Source organism: Bidens hawaiensis, unplaced genomic scaffold, assembly GCF_021521415.1.
Source record: "Bidens hawaiensis isolate Kalapana, Puna unplaced genomic scaffold, B.hawaiensis_p1.1 tig00019677_1, whole genome shotgun sequence".
In the NCBI taxonomy this organism is placed as follows: Eukaryota; Viridiplantae; Streptophyta; class Magnoliopsida; order Asterales; family Asteraceae; genus Bidens; species Bidens hawaiensis.
In genome coordinates, this window is record NW_027492989.1 from 60,467 (window position 1) to 80,689 (window position 20,223).

The 20,223-nt window shown below is 42.0% G+C and overlaps 1 pseudogene across 1 annotated transcript; it reads left to right on the top strand.

Annotated features, from left to right (window-relative positions):
* The first annotated feature begins 308 nt into the window (after positions 1-308).
* LOC143558985 (7-deoxyloganetic acid glucosyltransferase-like) lies at positions 309-18,980 on the top strand (annotated as a pseudogene). Its single transcript, XR_013139840.1, has 3 exons — positions 309-917; positions 17,647-18,042; positions 18,113-18,980. The product of XR_013139840.1 is annotated as a 7-deoxyloganetic acid glucosyltransferase-like (transcript).
* The last annotated feature ends 1,243 nt before the right edge of the window (positions 18,981-20,223 follow it).

Below are 20,223 nucleotides of genomic sequence, written 5' to 3' on the forward strand. Positions count from 1 at the left end.
TACCAACAGATCACAAATATAAACACATCTTCAACAATTACGTAAACGTAAAGGTGATAGTCTTAAAACAAATTGTGACTGCACCACCACCATATTAATCTATTGGATAAAGTATAATAGGATATAAATTATAATCAAATAAAATAACTTAACATTATCCTAGCTGCCTGCCAGAATATATTATTAATTGTTTACTTATTCTTCGGCCCTAGCAAGCAAAATAGTTTTCCACACTTGCACTACTACACAAAATTATTTTGTGTATTCACCACTAAATTATACTCTTAAATTAACATTGTCAAGACTCATGACCATCTAAATATCAATATATAAGTTCCTTGATCTCCATCCACAATCCACAACAATCAAATCGGTCAAAATTGTTACAAACATGGATCAAAGTCCTCAACTCAACAACACTCTTGAACCTCATGTCCTAATATTTCCCATACCATTTCAAGGCCCCGTTAACTGTGCTCTCAAGTTAGCCGAGCTCTTATGTCTTTCGGGTATCCATGTCACCTTCCTCAACACCGAACACATCCACCGCCCGCTCCTTAACCACACCCAAGTGCTGTCCCGGTTCAACCGCTATCCTAACTTCAAATTCCAGACCATCCCTGATGGAGTTGAGCATGAAAAACCGGTCTCTGGAGACCGGTTCATGGAGGTGATGGGTGCCATAGATGTAGTGACCAAACCGCTTTTCCTGGAGATGATGGTTTCTGGCGGACTGAGTAGGAAATCAGAGCGGCCGGTGACGGTGATGATACCGGACGCATGCTTTCCTTTTGCGGTGGATATAGCGATCGAGGCGTCGATTCCGGTTATATACTTGGAGACCATAAGTCCATGCTGCTTGTGGACATACATGAATCTTCCTGCTCTTATTGACGCTGGGGATGTCCCCTTCAAAGGTTGGTTTTCTTCTTGTTAAACATGTTTGGCTATAGGTTTATGCTTTTAAAATTAAATTAACTTTACCATAAGTTTCTTAATCCTGCAAAATGTTGTAATCTTTTTGTAATTAAATTGAATGGTATGATAGTAAATTAGTAATACGTCAAAAGTAGCATAAAGATCACCAAATTGTTAGTTATTTGATCTCTTTTTACTTTTTTAGGATTTTTTGACTGATCAACAAAGCCGATCATTCAGTACATTTCTAGTATTAATCTATGATTTCACATACTTTATTAGATATACCTTTTCCATATTATCTTTGCTAGTAAGATATGTAACCACTCTTCAGGAAGTATTTTATATTCTTATATATGTGTATAGAATAAGTAATTACGCAAATAGCTCCACTGAGCTTCAAAATTAAACATTGACCAAAAAATTTTAAATTGTGCATGTTGTCGTTTTCGTTAAAACAAAAAGTTTAATAAAAAAATTCAACGTATGGAGACGCATCAACTTTATTTATTTTAAGGGAACATTATTTCAAATTGTCCACTAATTATGCTCTTTAAATCATTATATAAAAAGGAAAACAAGTCTAACAACTATGATATTTATAATACCGGTGAACCATGTATTTTTATTGTAAATTCATTTCACAAATACAAGAAGTCTCTACCTCCCTTTTTTTATAAAAAAAAACAAATATTCTTATTCATACTCTACACAAATATTACACGTCTTTACGCAGGTTTAAACATAAAAATTTCTCTCTAAAAGGCATATGTCTATATCAAGTAGGCTAGCCCTACATTCCCTACCTCCTAATTAATGTTTTTTGTTATAAAAGTAGTTTTTTAAATTAAGAAAACCCTTCTAAAGCTTCCTCCACGTTGAATTGCCCAATAAGCTTCCTCCATGTTGGAAAGTTGATCATGAATTGAGTTGGAAATGGGTTCCAACCCCCATCAAAGGCCCTTGATCATATGCCACCACTCGAATTTGAATAGTTTCACAAACAACTTAAAGAGTTGTTGGATGATGGTTGCAATCGACCATCAAAAGTCCCATATGGTGCGTCGGTCTTATTCCAAAAGAAGAAGGACGGGTCACTGCACATGTGTATCGATTACTGGGCACTTGACAGTTCCGAAGATCATAATGCAAAGCAATTACTCTATACCATTTATAAATGATTTGTTTGATCAACGCTGCAAAGTACTTTTCGAAGTTAGATTGCGATCAGGCTAAAATCAAATAAGGATCGCCGAAGGTGATGAATCCAAGACAACGTGCATCACCAGGTTTGGCTCAAATTTCTAGTGATTCCTTTCGGTCTCACCAACACCCTAGCCACGTTTTGCACCTTCATAAACAAACTCTTCCACTCATTTCTGGATAAATTTGTGGTGGTTTACTTGGATAATATCATAGTATGTAGCCGCACAATGGAGGATCATGCAGCGCTTTGCTGCTAGTATTCTAAGTACTACAGGAGAACGATTTGTATGCTAAGTTGTATAAATGCTCATTCGCCCAAGAAGATATGGAATTCTAGGACCATAGAATGAACGATGGCCAACTCATGATGGATGGAACCAAAGTTAAAGTCATTTAAGAGTGCGGGGCACCAATCAAGGTCCCTGAGTTGTGTTCATTCCTCGGGTTAGTTAACTGTAACATCGCTTCCTCATGGGTTTTGCTAAAGCCGCGTCTTAACCAATCTGTTCAAGAGATTCGTGGAACTTGAACGAGTATCGCGAAGTAGCTTTCCAAGACTTTAAAGAGTCGGTGATGTCGGAACCAGTCTTAGCACTACGTGACGTAACTATGCCTCTCGAGTTGCACACAGACGTGAAGGATTTTTCAATTGGCATGTGTGCTTATGTAAGAGGGACATCTGATTGCATATAAAAGTTAAAAACTTAATGAAAATGAGAAAAAAATACACATTACAAGAAAAAGGATATGGCGGCCGTAATGCCTTGTTTGTGAACTTGGAGGCACTATCTTCTTGGGTGAAAGTTCGTGATCAAAACAGAAAATGTCGCCACCAATTATTTTCAAATGCAAAAGAAATTAAGCCCCAAGCAAGCATGGGGTAAGGCTTCCTTGTTGAATTTGATTATGTCTTAGAGTATCGAATCTGGGAAGGTACAAGTGGCGGCCAAAGCACTAAGTTGAAAAGCTGAATTTGTTGCCATCACTCGACCATCATTTGATCTACAAGATCAGATTAAAGAAGGTCTAAAGGAAGATTCGTTCACAAAATATCTCTTTACCTTTCTCACACCCCGACTCTGGGCCTAGGAGTTTGACCAATACTTGGTACTCATTTTGAAAATATATTAGAGTATTGGTTGTAAAGCGGAAGTCTTTTCATTAAATTCAAAATGCTGGGAATTGAAAACCCTATGATATTACAAAAGAGTTTAATTTGAAAACATTAATTAACATATGTTCAAAATATTAAAACTCCATCCGAGCCATCAGGTCATTTAATTGCTATAACCATCATCTTCTATTTTCTATTCTTGATTACCTATAAAATGGTTTATAATATATGTTAGCAACACATGTTGGTGAATACGTTGACTCCAAAATGTTTTATGAATCTAGTATTCCCTAGGGTATCTTGTGACCTGACCCATTATGACAAAGGAAATAACTAAGTTAAAACTGAAATTCTTTTATTACCTTAAGCTCAACTCGAAACCGTCCAAATAATAACGTCCGAGTACTTTGCAACAACCAATATACACAAGATCATTCCCCACGCGTATATAACTTGGACCCGGCCCATCATGGTGGAGAAAACACCAAGCGTGGTGTCGTGTGTGGTGCCCATCGACTGCCCACATATGTAAGGATCCAGACAAACGTATATGATAGCCTGAGGGCCAACGATATTCACCTTGTTTAAAAAGTTGTAAAATTTTGAGTATATCCCCCCTTCTGTTTAGGATCAATTTTCTGTAATGATTTCTGTCTACTCGCTACCTCGGAACTAGAGTACGAGCGTAACTTTTGTAAATATCTAGACTTGCTTGTGAGTCTATTTTACATCTCCTTTTGTCATAGTTTCAAACCTCGTTAAAACGTTTAAGTTTAATTAACAGGATCAAAATATTTTTTTTCTTTAACATACTAATAAGTGGTTTAATACGGATCGTCACATTATGAGACGGTCTATCTCAATTAGGGTTTTGACTTATGTTTGACTCGTATAAAATATGTGACGGGCGGTCACATCTGGTTTGTGACAGACTGTCACAATGATGAGACAGTCCGACTCATCTGTCTAATCAGGCCTGTTTGTTTGAAACTCATTTTATACTCATTTTCGACATTCTTTTATAAATTCCAAACTCCCTCTTTATGAGTTATGAAAGTTGTTAGCATTACGCCAATATGATTTTGACGAAGTTTGATTCCTGAAGCCTCGTTATGGCTTTCACGAGTGAAAGCGAACTTTAATGAGTATGGGACGTATTTACCTTGTTTCTAAGGAACTTAGGAACCTAACAACAGCTTGTTGTAGCTTCTAACACTTCTGAAAGATTGGTCAGAACCTCCCTACACCTTCTTGATTGCTAAGCTTGTTCTAAACCACCAAATACTTCAAGAATACTTGTTTGGAGTGTGGAAAAGATTTGAAGTAATAAACTGATGTTGTGATGGTTTAGGGTTGTGCATGGCACCACTATTTATACAATAAAAAGTCTAGATAACCACTAACAAGAGTTTGACACGTTGGTAGCCTTGTTGTCAATTTGTTTGCTAATTTAGCATTGAGATGGACCGTCTCATCATTAGACGGCCAGTCTCATCCTTTCTTCGCGGATAAGACAGACTTTAGCGAGGTGTCTTAAATAGTAGGCGGGTTTGACGGCATGTCTCAATAAATATCTTAAACGGATAAGGTCTGCTTGATACAGACCGTCTAATGAATAAGACGATCCGTCACATGCCAAGTTTGGTTAAAATACCATTTAGTCCCTGGACATAAACTTTGTCAAAATGATCATGTGGTCCCTTAACTTATAAAGTTGGCAAAAATTGACCGAAATTTTCAGAATGTTACAACCTTAGCTCAAGAAGGAAAGAAAACACACTTTTAAGTCAAAGGTGACTTCCTATTCACAAAGGAGAGCCCACTCTTTCTGCCAAGATAAGGGGTGATATAAGACGTAAGAACATGAAAGAGTGTCATGATTCCTTATGTGCTAGTCATCTTAGGATAAAGCGAACAATAGCATTGATCGAATGTACGTTGTATTGGCTAGGTTTAAGGGAAGATGTGGAGGCATATGTTCGTTCTAGCAAGATCATAAGCCAACATACTTCGAATATCATATATATTTTGTAAGGAAAATAACTAGAAAAGCCTATTTTCATAAAAATCTAAGTTTTTAGGTTAGAAAGTTCTCTGTGAATAATATTATATATATTTTGTAATTGTTGATACTAATCTTATTCTAGAAAAGAAGGATATAGGCCATGGTTGTAACTAGTTTAAACAAACGGCCTTGGAGCATTTCGAAATCACCTCACAAAGTTGTAATCAAGCTTCCTTGTAAATTGTTCTCAAAATAATCAAAGTGTTATTTAGCAATTTGCAATCTCGTGTTTCCTTTTTCTAGATAATAGAATCTTCGCCGCGTTTTAGTGTTCAAATTGAACTTAGAAGGAGTTCTGAAGAGGTAGGTCCCAGCAGAGCCCAGTTGGACCCGCAAGACTCACCTCAAAGAGGGACGTCTGCGCAGTTGAACCCGCAAGACTCACCTTCAACAGGGACGTCTGCGCAAAGGCTAAACTCGCAAGACTCACCTTGAAGAGAGACGTCTGCGCAGAAACCAACTGGATCCGCAGGACCCACCATGCTCAGAGACGTGACGTCCTTACGCGCAGTACGCAAGCTGTTCCCGCAGGAAAAGTCTCCCAATGGTCGACGTACTCCGCCTGTTCCCGCAGCAACGGATACTAGCCATCAGGGAAGGCTACCCGCGCAGCAAGGCTACACGCACAATGCACTTAACTCTTAAATAATTCAGTAATGTCACCTGAAGAAGGAGTGAGCAAGCCGGGAATACTCCCGCCCAAAGCCGGGAAAACTCCCGCCCAAATGAGCCAGTCCGTACGCTACTGGAGGATCTTTTGTACTGTACCTGACGAGGTATGGACAAAAGATCTGACCAAAGCTGCGACAGCTCACTGACAACAGTACAACGAGCAGCATGCTCTATTACTTAATGTCACTATCAGCCGCTGCCTACTCACCAACCTGTCGTAGCACGTGCATAGCCTGCAGTTGGTGGAAAAGGAATAGTACACAGCCGGCCTGGTCACTATCAGCCGCTGCCTACCCACCAACCACCAGCATGGCATGTGCGTAGCCCACAGTTGGCAGAACAGGAATACTATTCAGCCGGCTATAACTTCTTGGAAACATACCTTCGGCTATAAATACTCCAACACCTTGGAACGGTATTATTATCTTATCTTCTCTAGCAATCTCTTAATATACACTTATATTCAAGAGCAATCTAGTCTGATTCTCACGCCGGAGGGTGGTCACAAGGAGGTACCCCCCCTTCTCAGTGACGAGCTCACGGTGTCTGTTTTGCAGGTCATCAGAAGAACCATCTTTGCCGGACCTAACCCCTCGTGGGAAACATCTATTTAACCCCCAGATTATCCGTAATCTGCCCGGGGTCCATTAGTGTTTCTTCATTGGCGCAATCCGTGCATAAAAGCTAGAACTACTTTCAGTTTTTTCAAAACTTCTGGAAAGATGGTTAACGTTACTCCGGTCACAGGGCCAGCAAGTAACCAAGAAACCCCAGTAACTAAAACCCCAGCTACTGGGGGGAACACCGGCGAGTACACACATTTTACGAACACTACCCCGGTTACCCAAGCCGGGGCAAGTGTAGTAAATTTTACGAACACTACCCCGGTTACCCGAGCCGGGGCAAGTGCAGTAAACAATCTTTCACTGTGATTCACCGATGCCCAGTTGGAGAGACAACAGACGAACCTCCCCCGCCAAACACTCGATCAAGTCAAAGCGTGGGCCGAAGCACGTCAGAAGGAATTCCAAGCTGAGTTGGATGAACGCTTACGTTCACTCCAACAGGCTGACGAATTCGGAAGCACTCGACAACAGCTCAACATGAGCAATGAGTGTGAGTACTTGGACGATGATTCGGAGGAATCCGACACCGACGCAAACCCTCGCCAAAGGACGAAAGGGAAGCGTAAGGAAACGGACTTCCAACCGAGAAGGAATTTTGGAGAAACCTTCAAACCAAAAAACGCGGGTGGAAACCCACATGACTTCTCTAAAACCTTCAGACCAACCGCTGCAAATGCGGGAACCTCCAAGTTTGCAAGGGACATTGCGGAAGCAATCGCCCCAAGAAGTGCCAAACAGATGTCCAACATCGGCACTTATGATGGTATATCCGACCCAGACGATCATTTGAACAGATTCATAGCGGGGGCAACCGTCGGCAACTGGACGGAACCCATGTGGTGTTATATGTTCCAGATGACGCTGGTTGGAGCAGCCAGAGCGTGGTTCGACCGTCTATCGGTCCACCACATCTACGATTGGGCAGACTTCCAACAGAAGTTCAGCCAACACTTCAGTCAACAAAGAAAGTACACTGAAGAGCAATGGACAATCCTCAACTGCATCCGAGAGGAAGATGAGTCTTTACTAGACTTCATCACGCGCTTCAATTCAAAGAAGCTAAGTCTGGGCAGTATTAGCGAAGATCTTGTTCGCGCTGCTTTCATCCAGGGCGCGAAAGACACAGAGCTCATCCGCACCTTAACGGGTAAAGATGGCATGCCATCCACATGGGATGCCATCATGACAGCAGCTAAACGCTTCGCGGAAACGGAAAAGCAACTGGGTAGAGATCTTCCCCAAAGCACAAACCTCTACACCAAGAAATCAAGAGAAAACAACGTCCTTACCGCCCGACTAAACAAAAAGAGGAAGCTAGGTATTTGGCAGTCAAGGGTAAACTTTGACACCTCATCCGGCTCACACCCTCAGTTAAGCGGAAAGGACAACATGCAGTCGTCGAACCGGAACCCCAGATGGACGCCACTCACCAAAAGCGTCACCGAGATATTCGCCACTGAGAGGCTCCCATGGCCAAAGGCTCCAATAATCCGAGAGCGTCACAACGCTGATCAGAGCAAATTCTGTGACTTCCACAGGACAAGACGCCACACCACCGAGGAATGCTTAGACTTGAAGGACATCGTCGAAGCATTTGTCAGAGATGGGACGCTCACGCACCTCGTGGCGTAATGAACACTGAGCAGGCTAATGCGTGTAGAACCACAGTTGGGGAAAAGACGGACGAAACTGCAGCTACAATGTTGGAGACTACATACTGCGTAAACAATGAAATCCCGAACCAAGTGCATATCGGCTCGATGGCACTCCCATCCAAACAACATGGAAGGTTGCTCAATTACACAGTCTGCATGTAGATCAATTCCAAACTTGTAAAAGAAAAGGCCCAGAGCCACTTCTAATGGAAATGATTCTCCTTATCATATTGACGCTGATAATCTTACATTTATACTTATGAACTTTCCACACTGATATGCCGGTCTTCACCGCATACATAAGTGGGGAAGTAAGTCGTTGCGTGTGGAAGGCGGCAAAACCCGCATAAACAAAAAAAACGGCCAACCTTCACGCAGGTCAGTTATAGGTAAACTTGGGTCATCCCACTAAATGAAAGTGCCGGTCCTACCCGCACAAATCATGATAGAGGAAACCGAACTAACCTATTGACAACCGCGCGTCGAACGGTTAATTTATTCAAAACACTGATATGCCGGTCTTCACCGCATACATAAGTGGGGAAGTAAGTCGTTGCGTGTGGAAGGCGGCGAAACCCGCATAAACACAAAAAACGGCCAACCTTCACGCAGGTCAGTTATAGGTAAAGTTGGGTCATCCCACTAAATGAAAGTGCCGGTCCTACCCGCACAAATCATGATAGAGGAAACCGAACTAACCTATTGACAACCGCGCGTCGAACGGTTAATTTATTCAAAACACTGATATGCCGGTTTTCACCGCATAAATAAGTGTGAAGAAATCGTTGCGTGTGGACGGCGGCAAAACCCGCGTAAGCACAAAAAACAGATGCCAACCTTCACGTAGGTCAGTTATAGGTAAAGTTGGGTCATCCCACTAAATGTAAGTGCCGGCCCTAACCGCACAAATCATGATAGAGGAAACCGAACTAACCTATTGACAACCGCGCGTCGAACGGTTAACTTATTCAACACTGATATGCCGGTATTTACCGCATAATAAGTGTGAAAATTCGTTGCGTGTGGACGGCGGCAAAACCCGCATAAACACAAAAAACGGCAAACCTTCACGCAGGTCAGTTATAGGTGAAGATCGGTCATCCCACTAAATGAAAGTGACGGTCCTACCCGCACAATCATGATAGAGGAAACTGAACACTAACCTATTGACAACCGCGCGTCGAACGGTTAACTTGTTCAAAACACTTGGAAATTCGCTAAGTATGCACGAGCGAATCATATATGGTTTATGCGGCAAAACAAGTGCCAAATTAAGCTATAATATGCATGAGCAGGTCATATAACGTCTATAAAGCAAGTCATCCAGTGAAAGTGGCGGTCCTACCCGCACAAAAATTTATACATTCCATAAAAATTCAAGTATTACAAGAATGGCCGGGTATCTACCCGCCTACAAGAGTGTAAATCTATACAAAAACATAAACCTATCCTAACAGTGGGAAAGGACCACTCCCTCCAAACCCACTTGTACCCGCACCATCAGTTGGCTGTGGCGGTTCAAGGAAGGTCTTGAGAATGGTTAGCCCATCATCAGCGGCAGCAACTTCGTTCACCTTCTCCACCACAGGATGCGGGAAAGAAGCATACTGATTCACTGCTTGGTCATACGCAGCTTCAGTATCCACATCATAAAGAGGGAAGTTGGAAGGCGGGATGCCCTTCTCAACAAACCCTAGACCAAGCAGGAAGCCAGCCTTTTCCCCATCCTCATGAGAAGCGTTGAGGGCTGTGCTCATGGCATCGTCTTATGATGTGTCCGTGAAGACCCGATGCACAACCTACAAAACAAAAATACAAGTGTCAAAACCTTTTCTAAGTATCAAGAAAAGCGTAAAGACATTATGAAGCTATGCATACCTGCGACAACGCTTCTCGTAGAAGCTATTCCTTGGTAATCAGAGCTTCTTGTAGGGCAGCTTGAGCTTGGTTGCGGGCGCGTTCGGCTTCATTTTTGTTAAGGTTGGCAAGCAACACTTCCTTAGCAGCAGCCTCTTCAACGCCCTTAAGCTTACGCTCAGTATGGTCAAGCATACCCCTCTGATCCAAGATCTCTTGAAGCTTCTTGGCGTCTTCCATAGCCAAAGCATCATGAGCCTGCTGAAGCCTCTCTAATTTGGCTTTAAGCTCCTCATTTTCGGCGCGCGGAGGTTCAGCAACAGCTTCAGCCTTGGTGGCCCTCTCGGTTGCGTTCCGCGCAGTTTCCTTAGCCAACCGAAGCTGTTCGTTAACAGCTTGGGTAGCCCTGGAACGGGCCTCGAGACGGGCCTGAACTTCAACCTCAAGGGCCTTGAAGGCCTTCTCCTTCTCCGCAGCAACGGCGGAGAGTCTCCTGTTCTCCTCCCGGATAGCACGCGCCTGAGCTACTTCTTGGATACGAGCCACCTTTAACTTGTCGTTTTCACGACAAAGCAGCTCGACGCGCGGCTGCATCTGGGCAAGGAGAATTCGAAGCTCGTTTGTCAGCCTACCCTCCTGGTAGCTCGACATAGCTTCCCCCAGCGCCCCACTTGGAGCGGCGTGGCGCGCCCACTCGACGTAGTCCACAGCCGTTCGATGGGTTGTTCCTCGGCGGATGTTCCAACGTGGAACATACACTTCATTGGAATCCGACACTGTAAAAACAAAAAACAGTTAGAAAAAGATGATAAAAAAAAGAGAGGCCAAAATAACCCTACGCACCTGTAGGGTCGACAACAGGCCGATAGCCACCAAACCCATCACCTGAACCTAACGGATATCCATCCAGGAGGTCAGGCAGATGGGAAGGAGGCAGAGATTGGCTAGAAGCCCCGAACACACCTGCTGAACCGGCCGGAGACGAGGTAGTCGCCGGTGCCGGAGGCACGGTTGAAGCCGCCGCGGTAGAGACCATCGGTGGTGAACTCACTGGAGGTGAACTCACAACCGTGGCCGCCGCTGCGGAAGAACTCGCGGAAAAACTCACCGCCGGCTCAGTGAAGGACGCAGTAAATATGGCACTGACAGCCGGCGGAGACGTCACAATTGGAACAGTTGCCTCAACCGGGTGAGCAACTGAACCAACACTCGAAACAGGCGCGGCCGCCTGGGTCGTCGCCTCGGGTAGGTTGACCAAACCTACCGTCATGGGTCCAGAGGTGCTCCTCCCCGCATCACCTTGGAATGCAGTTGCATCCACGCCTGCATGAAGACAAGATAGTTAAATATAATGGCGGAAGGATATGCAGTTAAAGTAAATGAAAATTATACTTACGAGTTCTCTTCAACTTGAAGGTTCTGAGAGGCGGGGACGAACCCGATGGAGCCGGCCTCTTCACGCCGCTCACCGTCGTCATCCTGGGCTGCTCAGAGGTGACGGCTGTGTCAACCTCTGGAACAGTGGTCTCACCACCACCAGGGGTCCCCGCCACCTCCTCGCTCTCGGTCTCTGAGTCAGACCGGTTAACCTGATCGGCGGTGGAGGCAACCTTCGCCTTGCCCTTCCCGCCAGCAGCCTTCTTCCTCCTCGCGAAGAAAGGACCATCTGCGGATTCCTCATCAGAAGATGACAAGATTAGAGGAATTCCAGCAGAGGTTTGAGCATCGAGAGGGCGAGGGTTAAATAATCTTTTACCTGGCCGCGTGGCGCTCAGTATCTCGTGGCCTAGCGGGTAGGCCTCCACAAACCGATCCGCCGTCTACTCAAGGATGGGCAACTCGTTCTCATCAAGAGCACGAGTACCCAGCCGAGCGGGACCACCAGCCTCCCGCGGATGCAGGAGCGATTGTAAGTCATTCCCCTCTGAAATAAAAAGAGAAACAGTTAGAAGAAAAACCCTAAATCAGCAAAGAAGACGGAGCATACCATAAGGGACAGAGTTCAAACCGTATTCGAGGACGATGGGAATCTGTGGCGCCTCCGCCCCAGCATCCTTCCACACCCGGCTCATCCCGAGCATCACCATCCCGGACTCCGCAAAGCGGTAAACCGGAGACTGGACCCGGGAAACCTTGGCAAACCATTCCGCCTCCTAGTAGTTGGAGGCGTGAAGGCTGGGGAGTGCTCTCCCGTTCTTGAATGTCATCGCTATGGGGGACACGAGCAGAGATGTAGAAGAACTCCCGCTTCCAAGACCGAAGACTGCGCTCGGTAGCACAAATCTTCAAACCCTTGATCCGAGTGACCAAGGTATACCACCCCTGGATGCACCTCCAGGAATAGAAGGTCATCAGGCGGTCGACATGGGGCTCCACGCCCAGAATGAGGCACACCCATTCAAAATGGTGGATCTTTGCGATCGCAATTGGGTGTACCTCCGTCAGGTGCACACCGTGTCTCTCCAGAACACGGTATACAAACTTCGTCAATGGGAACCTGATATTCCCATAGATGAAGAATGCAGCATACACCCCTATTTTGCCCTTGGGGGCATCGTACATCGTCTGGTGTGCCTCAGGAAACTCAGGCTCGAAAGGCTCGAGCATGAACTTCCTGACGATGTACTGATACTGGTCGACGGGAAGAGCACACTGGCACTCGCCAGCAGTACTCTTATCGTCCCTATCAGAAGTGGACGTCGGGTTCTCGGAATACACGTCCGACTCTTCAGCAGTAACTTCAAGATCATGAGAAGACATGTTGTGGAGGATGTAAAGAACGATTTCAGGAGAATGCTCGACGGAAAAGTTAGAGTATTCGCCGGAAATCGCTTAAAAGAAGAAGAAAGTGAAACTGTGAGTTGAGATGCATCCTCTCCTCCCTTTATATACTCATCGCAATGAATGCGATGAATTTAATGCGGAAGAGAGAGGAAAACGCAGGTGCAATGAAACTATGACACGTGGAAAAAGCAAGCTGGCAACAGCTGTTGACAGGACGCGCGCCGTAAACTTCGCGGCCACGCGCCCGAAAATTCGCGCCCACGCGCCTGAAAAAGCGTCTGGAACGACCATATACTGTCACGTCGCCATAACTTCCTGCACGTCCTGAAACTGTCAGAAGAAACCGTCGGACTACGCAACCGTCCCTTCAACAGTTTGGACTGTTCTTATCCTTTCACCAACTCTTCGAATTTCAAAAAGATTCAAAAAGATTCAAAAGTAAGCGGGACTATACCCCTTACCTTGGCAACCAAGTAACTATAAGACAGGTGCGAGTACAGTGTTAAGGCAAAACCCTTCACATACTTAGCACCTGCAGGGAATTGAAGCCAAGAATACCTCGGCAACCAAGTAACTATAAGACGGGTGCGGGTACAGTGTCAAGGCAAAACCCTTCACATACTTAGCACCCGCAGGGAATTGAAGCCAGGAATACCTTGGAAGTAAAGTAACTATAAGACGAGTGCGGGTACAGTGTCAAGGAGAAACCCTTCACATACCTAGCACTCCGTAGGGAATTGAAACCAAGAAGGATCTTCTGGGCCATGCTTGCTGAAACGGGAATAACATCCCCGCATAGCGGGAACGTCGAGAACTAGATTGTTTGAAGCTCCAAGATGGAATTGGTTGTTTAACATAATTGATCACTATGTTCAAAACTACCAAAACCTCATGAAGAATCTACACAAGTGGAACTCAACGCTCTTGACTTGCGAGGAGGTTACAGACCTACCCGCATCATACCCAAAGATCAAGCAGAAAAGTCGGGAATTTCTGCACGTGACATTAGGACTTCCGCGGGAAGAATCCCCATAGAAAACCTTAAAACTAAACCCTTTTCAAAACCCTTTGCTTAAGTCCAAAAGTTCACCTCACTTATTAACAATTCATGAGAAGAACATTGGACTGGGGGGGACTTGAAGAGGTAGGTCCCAGCAGAGCCCAGTTGGACCCGCAAGACTCACCTCAAAGAGGGACGTCTGCGCAGTTGAACCCGCAAGACTCACCTTCAACAGGGACGTCTGCGCAAAGGCTAAACTCGCAAGACTCACCTTGAAGAGAGACGTCTGCGCAGAAACCAACTGGATCCGCAGGACCCACCATGCTCAGAGACGTGACGTCCTTACGCGCAGTACGCAAGCTGTTCCCGCAGGAAAAGCCTCCCAATGGTCGACGTACTCCGCCTGTTCCCGCAGCAACGGATACTAGCCATCAGGGAAGGCTACCCGCGCAGCAAGGCTACACGCACAAGGCACTTAACTCTTAAATAATTCAGTAATGTCACCTGAAGAAGGAGTGAGCAAGCCGGGAATACTCCCGCCCAAAGCCGGGAAAACTCCCGCCCAAATGAGCCAGTCCGTACGCTACTGGAGGATCTTTTGTACTGTACCTGACGAGGTATGGACAAAAGATCTGACCAAAGCTGCGACAGCTCACTAACAACAGTACAACGAGCAGCATGCTCTATTACTTAATGTCACTATCAGCCGCTGCCTACTCACCAACCTGTCGTAGCACGTGCATAGCCTGCAGTTGGTGGAAAAGGAATAGTACACAGCTGGCCTGGTCACTATCAGCCGCTGCCTACCCACCAACCACCAGCATGACATGTGCGTAGCCCACAGTTGGCAGAACAGGAATACTATTCAGCCGGCTGTACCTTCTTGGAAACCTACCTTCGGCTATAAATACTCCAACACCTTCGAACGGTATTATTATCTTATCTTCTCTAGCAATCTCTTAATATACACTTATATTCAAGAGCAATCTAGTCTGATTCTCACGCCGGAGGGTGGTCACAAGGAGGTACCCCCCCCCCCCTTCTCAGTGACGAGCTCACGGTGTCTGTTTTGCAGGTCATCAGAAGAACCATCTTTGCCGGACCTAACCCCTCGTGGGAAACATCTATTTAACCCCCAGATTATCCGTAATCTGCCCGGGGTCGATTAGTGTTTCTTCAAGTTCAAGTGCCTCATGAGAGTTTGGGAATTACTTCATGAAATTAAGCTCTAATTTATTTGAGTTTTTAACAAGTCAATATCATTTAACCTATAACAGTTACACGGATGGCTGAATGGCTGACTTGTTAACACTTGTAGTCTTAACAAAATTGACCTTTTTTAATTAGTGTTGCTAAACGTACCCACTCTCATTTATTTTTACTAAACGTAACCCTACCTCAAGTTTTACATTAATACGTTTTATACATTTTTGCTTTTTCTTTGCCATTTTGTTGTCTTTATTATTATTGTTGTTATTTTATATATATATTTTTAAAGGATTTTTTTCTTTTGTTTTTTTGTATATTATAAAACACTTTTTTTAATTTCTAAAAATAACTAAAAAAATATTAAGTAAAGAACAATTTTTGTTTGAAATTTAAAGAGAAAAAAAGTGTTTTTTTTTTCTACAAATGTTTTAGTTTTTTAGTGTATCTTGTTTAAAATAATTTTTAGAGATTGCTTAACTTTAAAAAAATGTATTGCTTATTAACAAATAAAAAAAAGTTTATATAAGATACGATTTGATTAACAAGTTTGTTCTTTTCTCATGTGACATTAATTTCATGCATTCAAACCTAAAAAAAATATTCGGATGAATTTTTTGATTTGACGGGAGACATATGATATGATAAAAATGTACAAAACATTTTATCGTTTTTATAAAGACGTTATATCATTATTTCTTAAAATATATTTCATAATGCATCTAATAACAAATATTATTAATATGATCAAGAAAATAAAAAAAAGAGAGAGAAAAAAGAAACTTAGTTGCTTTTGATTTGATATTTTAAAGACAAACTCTAAAATGATAAAAAAAATGTTCGAGAGGAGCAATATATCAATTAAAATTGTTAAAGAACTTGAAAGTTCAGGGGGGAGGTATAACAAGTTCATGAGGGAGTACGTTTAGCCTAAACCTTATTAATTTATAGCATAACATGGGGAGGAGAGCCGAGTTTATACTTGAAAATTTAAACTATGGAATAAAATTGGCGCAGTGAGAAACACGGGACCTAATTCCCTTACGGGTCTTAGATCCGATGAGTCCATAGGGTATGGGTTACGATTACCAAACTAACGATATGAGTCCGATCTCCCAAGTCCAATGACAGAAACCTGCAAAACAGCCACCGTGAGCTCGTTATAGGAAGGACAAGATGAGGGGTCTTCCCGTAACCACCCTCCGACGTGAGAATAAGTACAAGTCCGACGAAGAGAAAGTACTTAAGTATTTAAAGTAGATAGTGAGGAGTGAATGCGTATACCTCATGGAGATTATGGAGTATTTATAGCCGAAAGATGTGGGAATATAATTGGTCCAACTGTCCCTTTCTAGAATATACTCTTGTAACCGTCTAGACACGTGTCCTCATGTGACAGGTTGAGCTATACGACCCATGTGCATGGTTGTAACAACCTGGACACGTGTCCCTCTGTGATAGGACGAGATAAACTTGGCCATGTGCATGGTTGTAACAACCTGGCCAGTTGTCCTCTTTCTATTTGGCTGAAGGGTCACGTGTTTTTTCAAGAAATGATCTTGGTAAATTTTCTAGAATAAAGTTACTTACATACAGCTGTCTTATGACGTTGCCTTCTAGCCATCCTTACGGGTGAGAACGGTACCCCTGCGGATGACTTCTGAGGGCGTCTAGGTCTTCCCACACATAGTCTCTAGGATGTACTATTGTTCTTCCTTTGTCTTTGAGTTATGCGGGTGATATATGTCCCGCGGGTGGCATATGAGGGGGTCCCCTCTAACCTACAGTGATACGTAAGGGTGTTTGAGTCTTTTTGGTACCCTACCTCTATACGCAGCCATAACTTTTTTATGAGAGTATCATTCAAAGGCTCCTTTTTTCAAACTCATGTTTTACCAAAAAGTAAAAACTATATAAAAAATTTGCTTTCATATAGAAGTTTTTATAGGTGAAACCCTCTTAACTCTCTGTTGGTTCCGCTCAATACTTAATTAATCTTATTGTGATGGGGAGTTAGAACTGAGGAGTGAGGACCCTTGGGCCAAGAATTTCAAAAATGAACTGAGGTCTCTAACCCATAAACTTATTACATATTTGTTATTACAGGCAAAAACTTAACATTAGGACCTAGTGGGATGATATCTGTCTTTCAAAAGTGAGTTTTTTTTATATACATCCTTGAAAATGTAAGGTTAGATTGAGTTTATTTCAAATAGATTATCAATACTATTTTAATTACGTCAACATTTAGGTGTTGTTTTGAACCCACCGGTTCAGATTATCTTAAATATTTAGTATTTTAGATTGAAATTATCTTAAATTACTTTATACATAAACCAAAGTATTTGATATTAAATTAAGTTGACTTCAGATAAACACTTAAAAATATTTTTGTATCAAAAATGTATATTAAATATTAGAAAAATAGTAACATTTTTTATAAGACTTTACTTATCAACTTCATAACTTTTGTATTGATATAAAAGTAAAGCAATAGGCTTTTACTTATTTAATTCATAGCAGACTATTTTATTGTTACTCAGGAAATGATCTAGACAAGTTGGTAACAAGTGTGGCAGGAACAAAGCATATTATTCGACGACGTGATTTTCCTAGCTTTTGTCGTTCCAACGACTTGTCGAACCCGATTATGGAACTCATTGTGAAAGAAGCTCACGCGGTTCCTCGAGCTCAAGGTCTCATACTTAACACGTTTGAAGAGTTGGATAGTCTGGTACTCCCACACACGCGAAAACTTTGTCCAAATATTTATACCATAGGCCCACTTCACACCCTTCACAAAACTCAACTTATAGCCAACGAAGCACCACCATCGCAAGATAACATATTTTCTAATAGTGTTTGGAAGGAAGATAGAACTTGCATGTCGTGGCTCGATAAGCACGATCCAAAAACCGTCATTTATGTTAGCATAGGGAGTCCGGCGACAATGACAGTTGAACAATTGCTCGAATTATGGTATGGTATCCGTCATTTAAGTTAGCATAGGGAGTCCGGCGACAATGACAGTTGAACAATTGCTCGAATTATGGTATGGTGTGGTTAACAGTGGAAAACCCTTTTTGTGGGTGAGACGGCCCGGGTCAATCAATGGTGGTATGACGAGTCTAGGATTCCGGCTGAGTTGCTAGCACGTACTAAAGAAATCGGGTGTATAGTAGAATGGGCTCCACAAGAAGATGTCCTCGCCCATCCGGCCATTGGTGGGTTTTTGACACATAGCGGATGGAACTCGACTATGGAGAGCATAGTAGAGGGTGTTCCCATGGTTTGTTGGCCATACTTTGCAGACCAACATGCGAACAGTAGATTTGTGGGAGAGGTATGGAAACTGGGAGTAGACGTGAAAGATACTTGTGATCGGTTACTAGTTGAAAAGGCCGTAAGGGACATTATGGAATCAAAACATGATGTATTTACGCAAAGTGCAAATACCAGGTTAAATTTGGCTAAAGAGTCGATAACTAAAACGGGCTCATCTTCTGTTCAATTGGGTCGGTTGATTGATGATATTGTAGCAATGAGCTCGACCCGACCCTAATGTAAAAGATGCGAGGTAGCATTTGTGAGACTATGCGTACTTTGTTTGTTGAATTGTAAAATGCTTAAATAAGTTTATATATGTACATGGACATAAGACATCTTCTGAATTAAACTTATGATTAAACTTTGTTTTAAAAATTTTATGCGCCTAAGTAGATCAACAAATCGCTAACTTATTTTCTTTATCCAAGTAACTACAAAGATGATGAACCGAAGCTGTTGTATTTGGCTGTTTTGCATACAACTGGTACTAAGATTAAAATCACTATGGGCCATGGCTAGCTGTTGTAATTGCTTTCTTTCTAATGCATTATGACTGATATATATACATATATATATATATAAAGAAATACCTTCTCAACATTGTAGAGAGTTTAGCAATAAATATAAACACCCATTCATCATAATCATGTAAGAATAAATATATAATTATATATTTATATGTAGCTATTATAATTATTTATATTATAATATATCAAAATATTAATTATACCTTATTATATATTAATTTGGTAATTGTTGATGGATCATATCACCCTTACTAACTAATAAAGGGTTTCCCCTTGGGTGTATATATAGAGAGAATAAATTAACAACATAACCTAAATTCACATACAATTTTATGTGCCTCCTCTCTCCTAAAAATCGATTTCCTCTCAAGATGTTCTTCATGTTCATCATAAAAACCGAAGAATCGTCCTTATTTTGGATGAATTGTAGGAATAAAATATGTTGTTTTCAATTTTGATTGATTTTTATCTATTATAAATTTTGAAACATTATATAATTTTATCAATAAAAGATTTCAAAATCCTGGATAACTATAATTAAATCTTTTAAATTTGGAAACAAGATAATACATTAAAATTCGAATACCATCTTTTTCATAAAATAGTTTATGGGATTTAAAATAATTGATGGGATAAATAATTTATGGGTTAAAAATAGTTTATGGGTTAAAGATTTAAAATTGAATTTCGTTTTTTTTTCTATAATGGTTTTGGTTTACCGAAATCTCAAAAATCTTATAAAACCCGAAAACTCTCATAATCCCGAAAACCCACTAAAAGCCGGGATCACTAAATTTCTCGAGAACTCATAATTCCCAAGAACTCAAAAGTGTTGATAACTAATTTCCCGAGAACTCAAATTTTCCTATAAACTATTCCTGATTAAATGTTTTGTAAGCAATTAATTTTATAAAATTTTACAAAACATAAAAAGCTTAACTTAAGTGAATTTTGATGTATCAATTCTGCCCAAAGGTGATATGTTACATTAACCATATCATTTAAGTATAACTGAAAGTTTTTGTTAGTTTTCGCATAACATGATACAAATGTCACACTTCTGCCCAAAGGTGATGTGTTACATTTTTATCTAGCAAAACTAGTCCGTGCATAATTAAAATAGTTGTCTCACTTCTGCCCAAAGGTGATGTGTTACAATTGTTTTGCACACATACTTAAATAAATTTTAATTCTGCCCAAAGGTGATTTATTTTTTGTTTAAGTACAACTTTTAATTATAGTCTATTAGTTTGATGTTAATAATAG